This window comes from Callorhinus ursinus, unplaced genomic scaffold (genome assembly GCF_003265705.2).
Source record: "Callorhinus ursinus isolate GAN/ISIS: 27379988/994484 unplaced genomic scaffold, GSC_fseal_2.0 scaffold4, whole genome shotgun sequence".
Lineage (NCBI taxonomy): Eukaryota > Metazoa > Chordata > Mammalia > Carnivora > Otariidae > Callorhinus > Callorhinus ursinus.
The window spans coordinates 78733119-78750041 of record NW_027397066.1 but is presented as its reverse complement, the minus strand read 5'-3'; positions in this window follow the sequence as shown (position 1 = coordinate 78750041).

Sequence of the window (16923 nt, the reverse complement as noted above, 5' to 3'; positions counted from 1 at the left end):
ATACACAAGGATGGCAAACAAGGGTATAAAAAGACACTCAACATCATTAGTTCTCAGGAAATGCCCGTTAAAACCCTAGTGAGATATCATTACACACCTATTAAAAAGGCTAAACTTTTTTTTTTTAATCAGACAATACCAAATTCTGGCAAGAATGCTAAGCAACTAGAATTCTCATTCCACAGATTTTTAAATTGTACGTTATCCATTTCATAGCATGCATTTGTTGTTTTCAAATAAGAACTTTTGTTTTTATTGTAAAGTTTGCAACAAACAATTTAGTTAGGTATAAACAGATTAAAAGGAAGCATAGTGATCAGCTTTACTAAATGTATAATTATATTTGTTAACCTTGGATCAAAGCAGGCCAAGGTATACTTTATAAGCATGATGCCTGAGGTAAACCCATCCGTTCTGATTTGGATCAGTCATAGTTATATCCATGTGGGGCCTGGAAGATATTCACTCTTGATTGGAAGAATCAAAATATGTATAATTGTTAATAAAGACATGAGGCATCTATATTATAAACAATTTTAATAACTCCTATAATATATTTCGTATTTATTATAGGTCAAATACCATAATGCATGCTTTGCAAGCCTATTTATGCATGAGAACAAATTACTAATATTAGGATGAAATATCCTAAAATAGAAAATCATTTTATTTTATCTTTAAAACTTCTAGTTAAATTAAAATATTTAAATTACTATTTTAACAGGGGCTCCTGGGTGGCTCAGTTGGTTGGGCAACTGCCTTCGGCTCGGGTTGTGATCCCAGAGTCCTGGGATGGAGTCCCGTGTCGGGTTCCCTGCTCGGCGGGGAGCCTGCTTCTCCCTCTAACCCTCCCCCCTCTCATGTAATCTCTCTCTCTCTCATTCTCGCTCTCTCAAATAAATAATCTTTTAAAAAATTACTATTTTAACAATATGAATAAAATAGTATTGATAACTATTAGCCAAAAGGAAATTCCTTTGATTCAATTAATTATTAAAAGTGGCACAGGATGATTTCCTTCAATGTTCATTCCTAATGGATATTTTCCAAGATGAAGACAATAAGATCATTATAATGTGCATAAAATTTTCCCATTGTAAAGAAGTTTAGACATATTTTCAGTGGAAGAAAAAAAGAGAGAAGGGGAGCATACTCAACTTCACACCACCGAGACAACCTGCCCAATTTTAAATTTACAAATCCCATTAAAATAAGAATAAATAGTTGAGTATGAGGGGAAAGAAGAAAGCATTGCCAAACATAATTAGAATGTATTAACTTAACAGGAATCATAATTTGGTGTACTAGAGTCTACCAGCTGCAAAAAACAAGCAAAGTGTTTATTTTGGTGTTAATACTATTTTTCTTTAATATTTTAGTTTACAATGTTGCCAAGACAAATTAAGAATACAATTTCCTTTGGTCTGGAGGAGTGGAGGGGGTAAAACGAAAAGAACCATTCTATAGTACTGACACCAGCGAAGATGGCAGGAGTTTGTTGCCAGCTACAGCTGAGTTAATGGCAGGAAGAAAAAAGGATGAGACTCAACGAAAAAAAAAAATCTAGTCATTGATCACTTAGCTCCCAGTGGTATTAAAGACAGCTACTGGGTTCCGACTGTGAAAGAAAACACCTCCACAAATAAAACTGTTTCTTTAAAAGTTACTACAGAGAAGCCAGTACTGGTTGTACAGTAATTAGATTTTAAGGGAGAAAAGAACAGAGAACCCTGCTTTAGATGTTATTAGGGGCAATCATACTTAATGATACATTTTAAGTCTAATTTCACTGAAATTATAAAGTTGCAAGCCCCACTGTTTCCTCACGCAACCCAGGCCCCCTCCACCCTCATTCCATCAACGTTTTGGGAAGCGTTCTCCTTGATTAACTAAATTGCTGTCCAGCCAAACATCTTGACTTTGAGAAAATGGATGTCGGGGGATTTGCTTGACCGAGGACCTAAGAGAGTCTTCACACAGAACAGAAACATGACATTGGTTCTGAAAAAAATTTATAGTCCTGCTGAACAGAGGTTCCGCTACCAGCAGAAGAAACTGCTCTAGAGGCAAGATGACTAATACGTCACCACATCAGCAATTCCTTTATGGAAGCAGAGGAAGAACATCCAAATAAATCAGATTTGTCACAGGCCTAAATAACAGTAGGCTTGTCAGCCTGGATCTGAATCTAGCGTCCCAGAGCAATGGGTGGGAAAGTTTCAACTGCACTTTTCCAGAAGCCTCACTCACAGGAACCTGGCAGCCATTTCAGTGGCTCAGGCCTTGGAGGTTAACCCTAGAAGTGGCTTCCACATCATCATGGTCATTTTATTTAGTTTAAAGGGCAAACTAAGGGGGTGCCTGGGAAGCTCAGTCAGTTAAGATCTGCCTTTAACTCAGGACTCAGGTCATGATCTCAGGTGGGGATCAAGCCCCACGTTGGGCTCCCTGCTCACTGGGGAGTCTGCTTCTCTCTCTCCCTCTGCTCCTCCACTATTGCATGCTCTCACACGCAGGACTCCATCTCACAACCCTGAGATCATGACCTGAGCCAAGATCAAGAGTTGGATGCTTAATTGACTGAGCCACCCATGAGCCCCACAAATACTTCCAATTTAATTCACCCAATTCATTATAGCAGTTTATTAAGATAAATCAAAGATTACTGAAATAAAAAGATATTGGAGGAGAGAAAAGATACTTAATTTGAACTCCATTGATCTCTGGGGGAGATATTAGACTGCTAAGACCCTGAGATGTCTTTTCTTGAGATGTCATTGCTTACTATTGTGAACCGTAAGTAGTTTATATTCCATTAAAGAATTTGTCTAAATGCATTAAAACTATCTGTGCGTGTATATATCTCCTCCATTAAGTGGGATCTTCTTTGTTCATTAAAGTTCATTGGGAGTGTAGGGAAGAGAGCATCCGTAGTTGCAAGAATATGCTTAAACATATTTTATAAAAAGAATTGTGGAACACCAACAAAGAAATAAGAGGCATGATATGAAATATTGAAAACAACCATATTTCAATTTATGACTTTTTTAGTGTTTAATGATTACTCTTTACTGGACTGCTAGTTTAACTACGAGATACTTGGCAATCCCAGGAGCATTTGAATCCATATTTAAAGCATCATGGAAACCTTCACAGGGCAGACAGAATCCGAGCAGAGACCTAGAAACTGAATAGGAAGGTATTTGTTAAGCGGGTGAAGGCTGGGAATGGTAATACATTTAAATGGGCAGCAGAGAGTAGAAAGAGATCTTCCAAGCAGAGGAACAACTTGTCAGGGAGATAGCTCCATATTGATGAGTCAGACTGTAAGAATAGGGAAGAATTATATTAACACTATAAAGGAAAAGAGAGTAAAGAAAAAGTGTAGGACTTTTATTTTTTGATCCTAAGTGTCTTGAAGATTTCCTACATGTTGTAGTCATTCAAGAAAAGTTGAATGCATGAATGATTGAATGAATCAATAATATGGAAGTGTTGAATCACCTCGAGAAAACATTATACCAATATTCTGATCCTACCATATTTTCACTCTACTTTTGTTTTGCAGTCTTTCTGTGACATGTATCATCAACTTTACTTGAGATGTGCATCAGTTTGGGTCTGCCAAGAAGCAAATACCAAGAGGGGATTAAGTGTACAAAATATTTACTGGGAACTAAATAAGGGAAAACTCAGGAGATTTCATGCTGCAGTGCAGGTCTGATGCCCGTGAAATGAGAGAGGGAAGGAAGGAGGATTGGGTAAGAAGGGTCTCAGACTCCAGCATAGTTGCGAATAAGCTTTGGTCAAGCCTATAGGGGGGCTTCCAGCCAAAGTCATTCGCTGGAGTCCTGCATCTCACTTGATAAGCCTGCATTAGTATCAGTGCATATTTAGTCACTGGTTGGAACCAGGCCATGGGAAGCAGAACTTGGCAAGAAATGAAATGGTGGATCCAGACAGGCAGCAGCTGGGACCAACAGTCAGTCCATTATACTCTTCACAGCAGGAGATCTGAGTGGCACATTTTCATGGCTGCCACAAAAATAAATAAAAATGGAATGTTCTCTGAAGACTGATTAAAAAACAGAATTAAAAATCGTGTTGAGACCATGTTCCCAAAATATCAGAAAGAATCATCTGTCTCTTAATTGATCTTCTTCTTTGTGCAACTGTAGTTCCCTGTGGTCTCATAACAGAATGCAAAAAAAACAAAGTACTGCATTTCTTTGAAATCATGACTGGGGCAGTAAGAGAACAGACTCTGAGGCCCTATGACTAACTATAGCTATATTTTTTGGGGAAAAAAAAGTTGTGATGCATGCATGTAAAAACCTTAAATATATAATGCAATTAAATGAAACTTACACCAGAAACGTTTTTATGGTATTAATGGACTTAAGTCAAGTGTACAAGGAAAATTAAGGTATTTAATTATGAACACACTATTCAGTTATTACACTTCCCCTATGCTCTTCACTGATTTGAAAGAATAATGTTTTTGTTGCAAAATGTATTTGAGTTTTTACAATTTTCAAAAGCTTAGCTTTGGAGAAAGCGTGACCTTTTATAGATATAGAAATAGTATCCAAGGAACACTAGAGATGAAAGAGTTCATATAGCATTTATAAAAAGAGGGAATTTATCAAATATGACATGAATGAAATTGGTCTCATTTGAACAAAATGTTCTTCATATATTCAACTTTTATAAACTTATGTGTCAAACATTGAAGGATGTGCAAAAAATGGACAAATGGAAGTGAGGGGTCCAAGAGAAGGCTGCATGACACAAGGGTCATTTGAGCAGACACGTAAGTGGGTAGGGAATGATCTGTGGGGATATGAAAGAGAAGACACAGGACACAGCATGTTCTAAGGCTTTAAGGTGGGAGAAAGTCCAATGTGTTCAAGGCACAGCGAGCAGGCTGGGGTGACTGCAGCAAAGTAATAGAAGAGTAGCACAAAATGTGGTCAGATACCTTTGCTGGAGGCCGAATCATGGGGGCTATAATTTTCATTTTAAATATGATGAAAATCTGTCCTGTAAAAGTACCGTCTTCTCTGAACACTTAAAAGACCCTTTCTTTACATCTCAGAACCTTAGTGTATGTTTTAATGTTTGCATGCCCTGAATTGTGTTAATGTTCTGTTTTTCTTTTTTCATTTTTAATCAGATCAGACTACATTTATTTGAATTAACATCTGAGGTTGAAATTAGCCATTTGGGCAAACCCAGTGCTTTGTCTTCACGATTCAGCATCATTTGGAATTTCTTTTTATCATTGCAACACAGATTTTTATTTATAATTATTGTTGCATAAATACATTTTGATTAACACTTGTCTTTATAGCAAAAGCACATTGAAGAGATTAATATAATGAGTCAAGCACTTCTATATGCTTAAGTTTACAACACTGACAAAATCAGAAAGTTGTCAGGTAACAAGATAATGCCACAAGAGTATGAATTAGATATGAGAATGTCAGTGGTAAGGGTACCAATATATTACAAATATAAGTGTGACAGCTCCTTATTAAACATAAATATAGAGTGTTAGTAGATGTTTCATAACTAAAGTTTCCACAAGCAAATACTTGTGGAAAATTGTTTAAGCAGAGTTAGTTGGATTTTTTTAGTACGGGACAAAGCAGATCTTTGTAAAAACAGATCTCCAAAACTGCGTAATGGTATGTAGTGCTTCTCAAGTTTATTTGTTCACAGTTCTTCCTTTGACAGTGTCTCTTGCTGGGACATTTGGGAATCACTTTTGATTACCACTGAATATGTGAGTTTGTCTATAATTATATGCAGAGATGCCAAGAGCTACAGTTTTGGATGTCATTATATTAGGCATCAGGACAGTGGGCAATTAGTACTGTTACTACCGCTAATCATTAATGTTACGTGACTTTCACGATGTGCCAGATACTATCCTAAGTGTTCCACACATATGGACTCTACTCATCCTGGTAACATCTCTATGATATTCATGTTTTTATTATTATCTTCATGTTAGAGAAGTGGACACTAAAACACAGAGAGGTGAAGTGACTGGCTGAGATCACGGAGCTCATAAGCAGCTGGGCCAGGTAGACTGGTTCCACAAATTATGGCTCTGTATGTACTACCTCTCAAAAAATGAATAGTATCTCCTTTATTGGAGATTAGCTATAGCCATCTCTGTTATAGTTCTAGGACATATGCTCTTCTTTTTCATCAGAAGTGTGATGTTCTATCTGCTTCTTTCTGTTTTTATCTCATTCTGTACTCCACACATTTCCACTTCTGTGTCCCACTTAGATCTTATGGTTAAGATGCAAATTCTTGATCTCTATAATTGCCTGAAATATATTCTTTGAAAATTTAACCTTTTCTCTGAATCACACAGTCTTTATCAACTGTATTAAAATTAGTATAGCTATTTTTGTTTCTAGAACTGCAACCACACAAATGCTGAAGTTGCGATATTTCTCCTGTATGAGAATCTTCTGCAATATTCCCTTTCTTTTCTTTGCTCATGTAGGAAAACTTTTATAAATATACTGATGTTCCACCTCTCATCTTTCTGTCCATTTTTGTTCATTTAACAGATATTGATGGATGTCTGTTATGGGCAAGGGTACTGTTCCAGTCCCTGGACATCAGTGGAAAAAAAAAAATACTTGTTTTTGGTTGGCTTACATTCTAGTGGTGGGTGACAGATGTTAAACCATAAACATCATTAGGAGATAAATTATACTGTGTTTAAGGAGATGGATTGATGGGGCCGTTGTAATACTGAATAAAATATAAAATCAAGTTTTGAGGGAAGGCAAACCTTGGTGGAAATGTGAAGGAGATTAAAGTTTTAGCCCACGGGTGCCTGGGTGGCTCAGTCGGTTGAGCGACCAACTCTTGATTTTGGCTCAGGTCATGATCTCAGAGTTGTGGGATTGAGCCCTGCATTGGGCTCTGCACTCAGTGGGGATTCTGCTTAAGATTCTCTCTTTTCCTCTCCCTCTGCCCCCCCACCACTCTCTCTCTCTTAAAATAAAATAAAATCCTTTAAAAAAGGAGAGAAAGATTTAGCCCAAACTCAAGATATCTGACAGAAGAAAATTCCAGGCTGAGGGCTAGAGGAGAGGCCTGGCAGCAAAAGCTTACCTGACATACCCCTAGAGCTATATGTAGGCTATCCTTCTAGAATGAAGTGAGAGAGGGGAGGGACTAGGATCCACAGTCAGAAAAAGCAATGGTGACCTGGACCTTGTAGGCCATCATGAGGAATTTAGCTTCTGCAGTGAGTGAAATGGGGAACCACCATAGGGTTTTGAATGGAGAAGAGGTATCATCTGACTAATGCATTTAAAAGATCACTCTGGCTGCTTGGGTTGAATATAGAGTCAAGTCCTGGGGGCAGGTTATGGGAGTCAAATCAAGGATAGCTGTTAGAAAACTACTGCATAATCCAGAAGAACGATGTTATGCTTTGAATTAGGATAGGAGTAATAGAAGCAGGAAAATTGGTGGATACATGAGTCTATATGAGTCTATAGTTGAGGGGAGAGAGTTGAGAGGCAACAAATAAAAAGACAAATTGAGTGTCATCAACATATACACGTGACGGAAAGATATGAAATTAGATGAACTCATGGATGATGAGCTGAATATAAATAGGGAAAGGGGAGGGGCCAGGACTGAGACTTGGAACATTGCAGAGTGGAGGGAGGGTCTGAAAGGAGAAGAAGAACAGTGGCAGCTGACTGTCTGGTGAGTTAGAGGAAAGCCAGGAGATTGTGGCATCCTGACAGCCAAGGGAAAAATCACGTATAATAAGAAAGAAGTGTCCTTTATAAGCAAAATCCTATGGTGCACGTGCTCCTGCTACCCATCCCATGGTGAGTAAGGAGAGCCTGGCTCCATCCATTATACAGACTTCTTCCTCACCCACATGATGGAGTTAGAAGAATAGTGGAGGCATAATATTCCACTTGGTTTGTTACCTGCCAAATGCTTCTGCCATTTCTCAAAATGCCTTTCCTCTGTGCTTATTTCAAGCATCATCTTTACACCACACCTTGTTCCTTTTGCCAAGGTTTTGCTGCTCCATTGTCTTAAGCTCCTTGGTGATGATTTACATCAGGGTGTGGGAAATGATCAATAAGATTTTCAGATTGGCTGAAACTAAAGAAGAAAAAATAAAACCTTTAGATACCAACTTTGGATTTTTTTTAAGCTTTCTAATTTTGTAATAAATTATCTGAACCTGGTAGTTCAAGGTCCTTCCCTCTCCCTCAAAATTTAATTTAAAATTTTGTTAGAATCAATAAAAAGAATTATTTGTTTCACATTACAGTACTATAGCATTATAATCGTATGCCACCTCCATCTTTTTTACAAAAAGAACTCTGTGCAAAAGTAAGGTAAGAGATTTAGTGATGTTATTGAAATACCATTGCCTTATGTTTTTCAGGATCTCCTCAGTGTAATTCTGTATGATTGCAATACATAAGAATAAATATAGGACAACTAATTATTATATCCTTTTTACCATTACACTCTCAGATCCAAAAATAACACTTTTTGTGCTTTCTTTGGGTGTGATGGCTCTGTATATTCCTGGCTGGAAAAACATATTCTAAAGTACTGATTTTTCTTTTCTTTTCTTTTTTCTTTTCTTTTCTTTTCTTTTCTTTTTTCTTTTCTTTTCTTTTCTTTTCTTTTCTTTTCTTTTCTTTTCTTTTTTTCTTTTCTTTCTTTATTTCCTTCTCTTCTCTTCCCTTCCCTTCCCTTCCCTTCCCTTCTCTTCCCTTCAAGATTTATGTATTTATTTGAGAAAGAGAGACAGAGCACAAGCCAGGATGGGGGCCGGCAGAGGGAGAGGGAGAAGCAGGCTCCCCACTGAGCAAGGAGCCCAATGCTGGGATCATGACCTGTGCCACCCAGGCTCCCCTAAATTACTGACTTTTCAATTCAAGGATGAGTCTCCGCATCCTGGTTTTATTTAAGTTATCCAGAGGGCATCTTCACCTTGTCTTTCCCCAATGTAATTACTTTTATTATTGATAGGTGAGAAATAAACCATTTTTGATCGAAGTGCAAGTAGTATCGATACTTAGCATATAGATATAAAGTATAAAGAAACATTTTTATGATTGCATTCATGTGCTAACAACTGAAGAAAGTGGAATATACCATTATAATTTCATTTTTAAAAGCACCTTATAGATTTAAGGAGTAAGCATTTTCAAAAGCCAAGAACATTTTAATAAAACAATGATATGTTGTATAGGCAATAATTTTTCTTCCTTCAGTATTCTTTCATAAATGGTCAATTGAAGAGTATTTCCTGGATTCATCGAGCTTATCATTAAGTTAACTTGTATAAAGTAATGAGCTCTCAGTAGAAGAGGTCAAGATTTGAGCTTTGTCAGAACTTTGGGCAGAACATCACATTTGATGAAATCTGCAACGAGTCTAACATTCGATTATTCTTGTTTCCGTGAAGTTGTGCATTTTAAAATGGTATCCCCAGAGGGAAATAACAATTCCTTTGTGAATCGCTGCAATTTTTAACATTAAAAATTAAAAGAATAAACTTAAACTGTGACTTCTCAGTTGAAGTATCCTACTTTCTTTTCACTTCAAATTTTCCTTAAATTTTTTTAAATGTATGATTTGATAAAATAGTCAATGCATTGCATTTCATATTATTTCTGGAAAATTTGTCCTTTAAAGGAGATATCAGAGAGAAACATTACTTATTTACAAAAAAAAAAAGTCATAAAATGTAAGTAAGCAAAGATGATCAACTCAAATTCAGGATGCTGGCTATTTCTTGGGGAAAGTTAAGATAATTCAATTGGGAAGAGGCACACTGTGTCTGGGGGCCAGGCTCTACTTCTATCGCAATGTGTCATTTCTCTTACAGACCGTTCATTCTCATTGTAAGTGATGTTTGTTCTTTTTCTAGCCTTGGTGACTTGACCACCATCTACTCTCCAGGAGAAGCCACAGTAAATATTTGCAGTGATTAGATAGGTTTGACAAGTGTTATGGTGGGAATAGGTAGGATTGCTAATCATATTTTGAAGAAGAAAGAAACTAACTTGGTGCACTAATAAATTTCACCATCATGTAAAAAATATGACTTGATATCTTCTGAAGCTTCAGGGACTCAGCCTATGCTAAGTGAGATGGAGTGGATCACCATCTGTGATTATACCCTCTTCCCAGTTGTACTAACATCCTTGTCTCCCATGGGTCCAAATTAGCCATATCAGGCTATACTTGCTCTTTGGGTGATTTGTAGTGCTCTTGATCATCAACTTTTTCATGCAGTTAAATGCACCAAAAGTCCAAGCCACCATGGTTCACCACTGGGAAATGATGCATTATTCAAAGCAAACATTTCAATGTGCTTTATCAACCTCAAACAATGAACTGGAGTCAGAAATCATGGCTTGAAATCCCAGTTTTGCCCCTTATTAGTCAGGTTTCAGCAAATCATTTTCCTTGTTACTCAATCCTTTGTGGAATAAACATGCTGTCAATAATAAAAAAATAAATTTACTTTCTGAAAAACAGCTTGCTCTTACACAAATCAGATTTAACATATAACTGTTTTGTGAAGACTAAATGAGATAATACATGTGAAAGTGTTTGCTAAATACCAAAGTACTCTACAAATAAGGGCTACTATCCCTGTCTTCCCTTTTTATCTTAATTTCCCACTAACAGGAGTTTGTTGTTCACCTTCAAAAAATCGTATTTTCATTTTATCCCTTCATTATTAAATGTTATCCTTTTCGGAGGTGATAAATATCTTTTGGAAAAGATGACATTTAAGTTGTAAAATAATTTTAACCAAAAGAATTAACCAATTCTCAGTGAAATAAATGAACAAAATGGCATACTGTGGGTTAAATACTTAATACTTATAAAGAAATGTATTCATAATAGGTCCCCATAGGAGTTAGAAATATTTATATTTATAAGTTTTGGGATCATTTATTATAGAAGAGTGGAGAGCTTGGAGAAAAGTGAGAGCTCTCTATTTCGTGCTTTTCTCCTTCTGAACTTGATTGTTTTTGCATATTTAGGTTTTGACTTAGATATAAACCTTGTTTGTTCGGTTTACTATTAATATGCATAGTATTTTTCAATTTCTCTTCAAAATCAGAAAATGAAGATGTGCAAAACAAATTCCTCCAGTGATGGAAAGTCGAGGTCCTATCAGATTATTGTAGAAATGAGGAAGGACTCGGGACTACAGGGGTCACATGACTAAAATAAGAATGATTTTCAAGCTACAAACTTTACCAACCTTAACAGTATGTTATTAGCCCATTTGATAACAAACTTGGTCTTTTTTTGGTAGAGGTATATTTTAATAAGCATGTCTCAGTGACCAGGTAAAGATGTTATTCTAACAGACCAAATTAAATTAGAATATGTCATCCTTCTGGTATTTGATTGAATAAAGAACACATGTATATAGACAAAGGAATACAAAATAATAATAGTGCATATAATAAAGGGGTCACAATTAAGTTGTTAGATACCTGAGGGCAGCAAGCACATCTCATATTTTTGCCTACTCCAATTGTCTTTGCACATTGCAATGTAAAACATAGATAATAAATACTTCTTCGCTGATGGCACTTTGCTTAAAAAAACAAGAATAGGCCATTTGCCATGTGTGAAACTGGGCATAATTTAGTATATGTGCTGCCGAAGCGAGCACGAAACTGGTCATAATTTAAATATGAAAATATTTTAAAGGAATTTTAACTTCCTGAGAACTAAGTCATAAAGCAGTGAAAGTGCTTTTCTTTATTTCTGAAGTCTTCCTAACCTTATATTAAGAGTGTTTTGTACTTGAAGAGATATCTTATTTGCTAGCAACTTTAGCAAGATCTAATTGACATAAAATAACTTGTACATACTAAAAGCATAAATTGTGATACATTTTAACAAATGCATATACCCATGAAATTTTATCTACAGCCATGAAAAAATAAAGATAATAAATGTACCATTATTTCCAAAAGTGTCATCATAACTTTTTGTAGTCTGCTCCTCTCTATTCTGTTCAATTTATCTATTTGTCTACCCATATGACAATGATACACTGTCTTATTACTGTCGTTTTACAAGTCTTGTTGAGCTTCTTGGACATCTGGGCTTATAGTTGTCATCAAATTTGGAAAATGTTCAGCCAATGTTTCTTCGAATGCCATGTCTGACTCTCCACCTCCATCCTGCATCAGGGACTCCAGCTACCCATCTTCAGCCACGTAAAGTCACCCACAACTCACCGATGCTCTGTTTCTTTTTTCATTGTCATTTCTGTGTTTGGATTTTGAAAGGTCCTACTGATATCTTTTCAAGCTCACTTATCATTGGTTTTTCAGTATATATTCTACTTTTAGTCCCAACCCATGTATTTTTCATGATATAAGACATGATAGTTTGCACGTCTAGAAGTTTTACTTGGGTCATGTTATTACTTCTGTGCCCCACTTAACTTTCTAAAAATATGGAGTACCCTTAAAATAGCTGTTAATGATGTTTTTGTCAGCTGACTGTCACTGACAAAATTCAGCTAATCTGAACATCTTTGTCAGTTCTGGATGTGTTTTGATTTTTTTCTCATTATGATTATATCCCCCCTCCTTTACATGCCAGGTTATTCAATGTTAAACATTGAAAATCTTATCTTTTTGACTGGATATTTTTGTATTTCTATGAATACCCTTGAACTCCCCCGCCTCCCCACCCCCCATGCCCACAGGGATGCAGTTAATTTACTTGTTAAGAATTTGATACCTTGGGTCTTGCTTTTGGTTTTTGATGTGGGGCAGAACAACATTTGGTCTATATTGATTATTCTAAAGACTCTACCCAATTCCCTATGAATTGTGAAGTTTTTAATCTGGCTGGTGGAGATGAGCACTATTGCTGGCCCCGTGGACCTGCTGGGCATGGTCACGTCTCAGCCTTTTAGCTAGTTCTTACCTGCATAAAGTCAATTTCTCAAACCCATGCCTTCAAAATATTCAGCCGAATAATCAAGAAAGCCTCTCTGCAGGTCTCTAGTGTTCTCTTTCTGTGCCTCTCTCAGTTCTCCGGTACTCTATGTGGAGAACTCCAGTTGCCTTGGTTCTTCCCAAACACTCAGCTCTGCCCTCAAGTCACAGCTCTTCCAGCCTCTGTCAGGGCTTCTTTTTTCTGAACACCAACCCAAAAACTCTTTCAAGAGAGTAAATTGGAGCAACATATGGCTCACCTGGTTTGTTTTTTAGCTCTCTTGGATCTCTGTATTTCCTTGCCCAATGGAATAGAATTACAAGCCTTTGTTTCACTTATTCTGTCTTTCAGTTGTTTTGGGTAGGAGAATGTGTCTGGTCCCTGTTATTCTATCTGGGCCAGAAGTGGAAGTTGGATATGTTTTTAAACAAAATTTGCAATAAGGAAAAACAGAAAATTAATGAGTAGGAATAACAATCTCATTGAAAGAGATGTTTTCTTGAAATTATCAATATAAATGAATATAGTTAAATATGAACAATTCCTGCAGAATTTCCTGAACTTATGCTACTTCTCAAAATCACTAAAGATCTAATTGACTAATACAAAAGCTATATATCTAGTCCTATCTGCTGTTTCTCTTAAAACAGATGGCTTATCCCTTTTGGGAAATATAACCATTGAAGTAGCTATGTTCATATCTGAATTGACTCAAATTTGAGAAGAATGAAATTTTTCAGAAAAAGAAGAAATTTTACTTGAGCGGTCAATCAACTCAATATAAGACTAGGATGAGGCGGGTTTTTTGGGCGGGGGAGGTTATTGAGGAGCTAAAAATGATACTGAATTTACTTAAGAATAAACAGCTTGTGGGCTGGGTGCCTGGGTGGCTCAGTCGTTAAGCATCTGCCTTCGGCTCAGGTCATGATCCCAGGGTCCTGGGATCGAGTCCCGCATCGGGCTCCCTGCTCGGCAGGAAGCCTGCTTCTCCCTCTCCCACTCCCCCTGCTTGCGTTCCTGCTCTCACTGTCTCTCCCTCTGTCAAATAAATAAATAAATACAATCTTTAAAAAAAAAAAAAGCTTGTGGGATACTGCTAAATGTTGCTATAAAGAAGTTAAATGAACTTTGTTGAGTTTTGTTGATCCAAAAATTTTAGGCACCAAAAAAGAAAAGGAAAAAAAAATAAGAAAGAAAAGAAAAAAACATTGCATATATGCAGCTTAACTCAAATCTAAATATATATGTAGAAAATGTTTATTTAGAATTTTTAAAAATATGTATTCAGAATTTATTTTTAAAAATAATTGTAAACACTTTATTAGTAATTTATTAGAAAATGTTTTTTTTACATTTTTAGTGGATCTTTTTGGGTCCGTTTAAATCTCCTAATATATGTTCCCAGGAGGAAATTATAATTTCTTTACCTTTGTGTTAAAAATAATTATTAAAATTAAATTCACTTTTTCCTGTTAATAAATAAATAAATAAATAAATAACTCTCTTAATATATTTCACCAAAAATAAACTTTATTTATGAATTTGATAACATATATATCTCATTTTTAAAAGTGACCTCATAGCAATTTTTTAATGTTTTCTAATATTTTAATTGAGAATTCAAAGAGAATCTCAGAAAGAATGACAAAAGCAAGCTTTCAGAAAAATTTCCATTTCTAGAGAGTAGTAAGCAGTAACAAGTCTATTTCTGTGAACATATTCTGTGCCAGACAACACCTGTAAAGAAGGCATACAAGAAACATTAAGTATCTGGAAATAGGAAAATTATTTCCACTGATGGGCGGTTGAAATGCACCGGGAAGACAGAGAGAGTGATGGTATGGTATTTCTGTATGTATTTTGACAAACCTCTGACAGCACCATTCTATTCCTTGATAGACAAATATAATCTTTGAAATATGTTTGGAGACTCCTTGCACTTCAGCTTGTTTCTTTCAAGGCTGCCTTTGATCACAAGTCAAACCCAGCTGAATGAAAAACAATGTCTATTGTTCCTTGTTTATCATAGCTAACCTAGCTACTTTATTGCTGGATTTTGATTTGTATTTGAATGAACATTAACAGAAGCTTTAAACAGTCCTTATATAGCTTACTCATTCTGTTTTAAATCCTATTATCCATTTATTAGCACTACAATAATTATTGTTTTATTAAGAATAACAATACAAATGTCCTTATCCTATTAAATTTCAATTTTTCTATAACAATAAAAAATGCCCCAAGTACAATCATGTTATGTCCATAAGCCTTAATATCACCATGTTAAATGGGTCAAACTCCTGTGCTCTTATAATTCCTCCATAGGTTTTCAGTTACATTGGCAAATAGCACAGTGCATTGTTTTCTAGCAATTGTTTGCAGCATAAAAGGAATTCTGAATGTACATCTAATGAAATCCATATATTAGAATTCTTGCCATTTCTATACAGCAAGAGTACCAAATTTACTCTAAATTTTTTATTCAGCAGAAAGAACATTACAAAATGCAGTTTCAGGGACATGATTCATGTATGCTAGCAGTATTAATTCAGGATGGGAAAGTAATTGCATCTCCTATCTCAATATTAATATTTTGTGATTTGTGTTCATAACTAACCTAGAGAAATCAAAATGTACTACCACCATATCTATAGAAATCTACTATCTCTAAAAATAAAACCCAAGCCAAAGACTTTACTCAAAGCCATATGTGAATATATATATATATATATATTATATATATATATATATATTCCAATCATGGTTTTTATTTTCTCTGTTGAAGTCAAATTTAAGTCATCTTCCAGCAGAACAATATGAATGAATGGATATTTTTAGGCATGTTGGACATTATTAGATACTTTGCATTATTAGATACTTTGACTTTATTATGACCTTAGTTATCATCAACCCCATATAAATATACCACCACACAAAGTAAAGATACTTTAAAAGTTATAATCTTAAATTATATATATATTATATATATATATATATAAAATACACAGCCAGATATATTTATTTTTTCATCTACCAAGCAAATTCATGAATTATAGATTTCCACAGTTTTAAAAATTGTTATAAATAAGAACCATGACTACCCCTGGAAAAAAAGCAAAACGAAACAAAACAAAAAACCAAAAAGCCACCTGAGGCCTTCACTCTACGATGATATATTTTACAGCAAATCTGAGTTTTAGCTCTGAAATAAAATGTAAGTTTAACCTAAGTGACTGCCTAAATTTGGTGAGATGGAGTTTTAACTAAATTTCTATGAAGTGCAGTGTAGTCAAAGTTCTAGAAGTTAAGGGGTGCTGTGGACTGAATTGTGTGCCCCCCCCAATACCTATGTTAAAGACATAGCTCACAATGCCCTGTTGTATAAGGTATAGGGTCTTTAGGAGATGGTTAAGGTTAAGCAAGGTCATAAGGATGAGGCCCTAATCCAAATGTACTGTTGTAGCCTTCCAAGTAGAGGAAGAGAGGAAGAGACCCCCTCTTATCTGTGTTAGGACATAGCCAGAAAACACTCTTGAAGCCAGAAGAGCTCTCACCAGAACACAGCCATGCTGGCCTCCTGATCTCAGACTTCCAACCTTCAGAATTCTGAGAAAATACCTTTCTGTTGTTTAAGCAACAGAATTTTTTGTTAAGGAAGCTTGAGCTGACCAAGACAATGGGTAACACCAGATGCTTAACAGCTCCTTTGTCATTAACTAAGAAACCTAGTAATGTGTGTGCTCATCTAAAGATACTTGGTCTAATGAATATTTGAAAAGTACTCTGTCACTGACTGGAAGTGTGACCAGGGATACATCATTTAAATACTTTATGTCTATATTTTCCATATTTAAATGAGGAATTGTCAGAACAGGTCATGGACCTCATATCAAAGCTGTCATAATATGC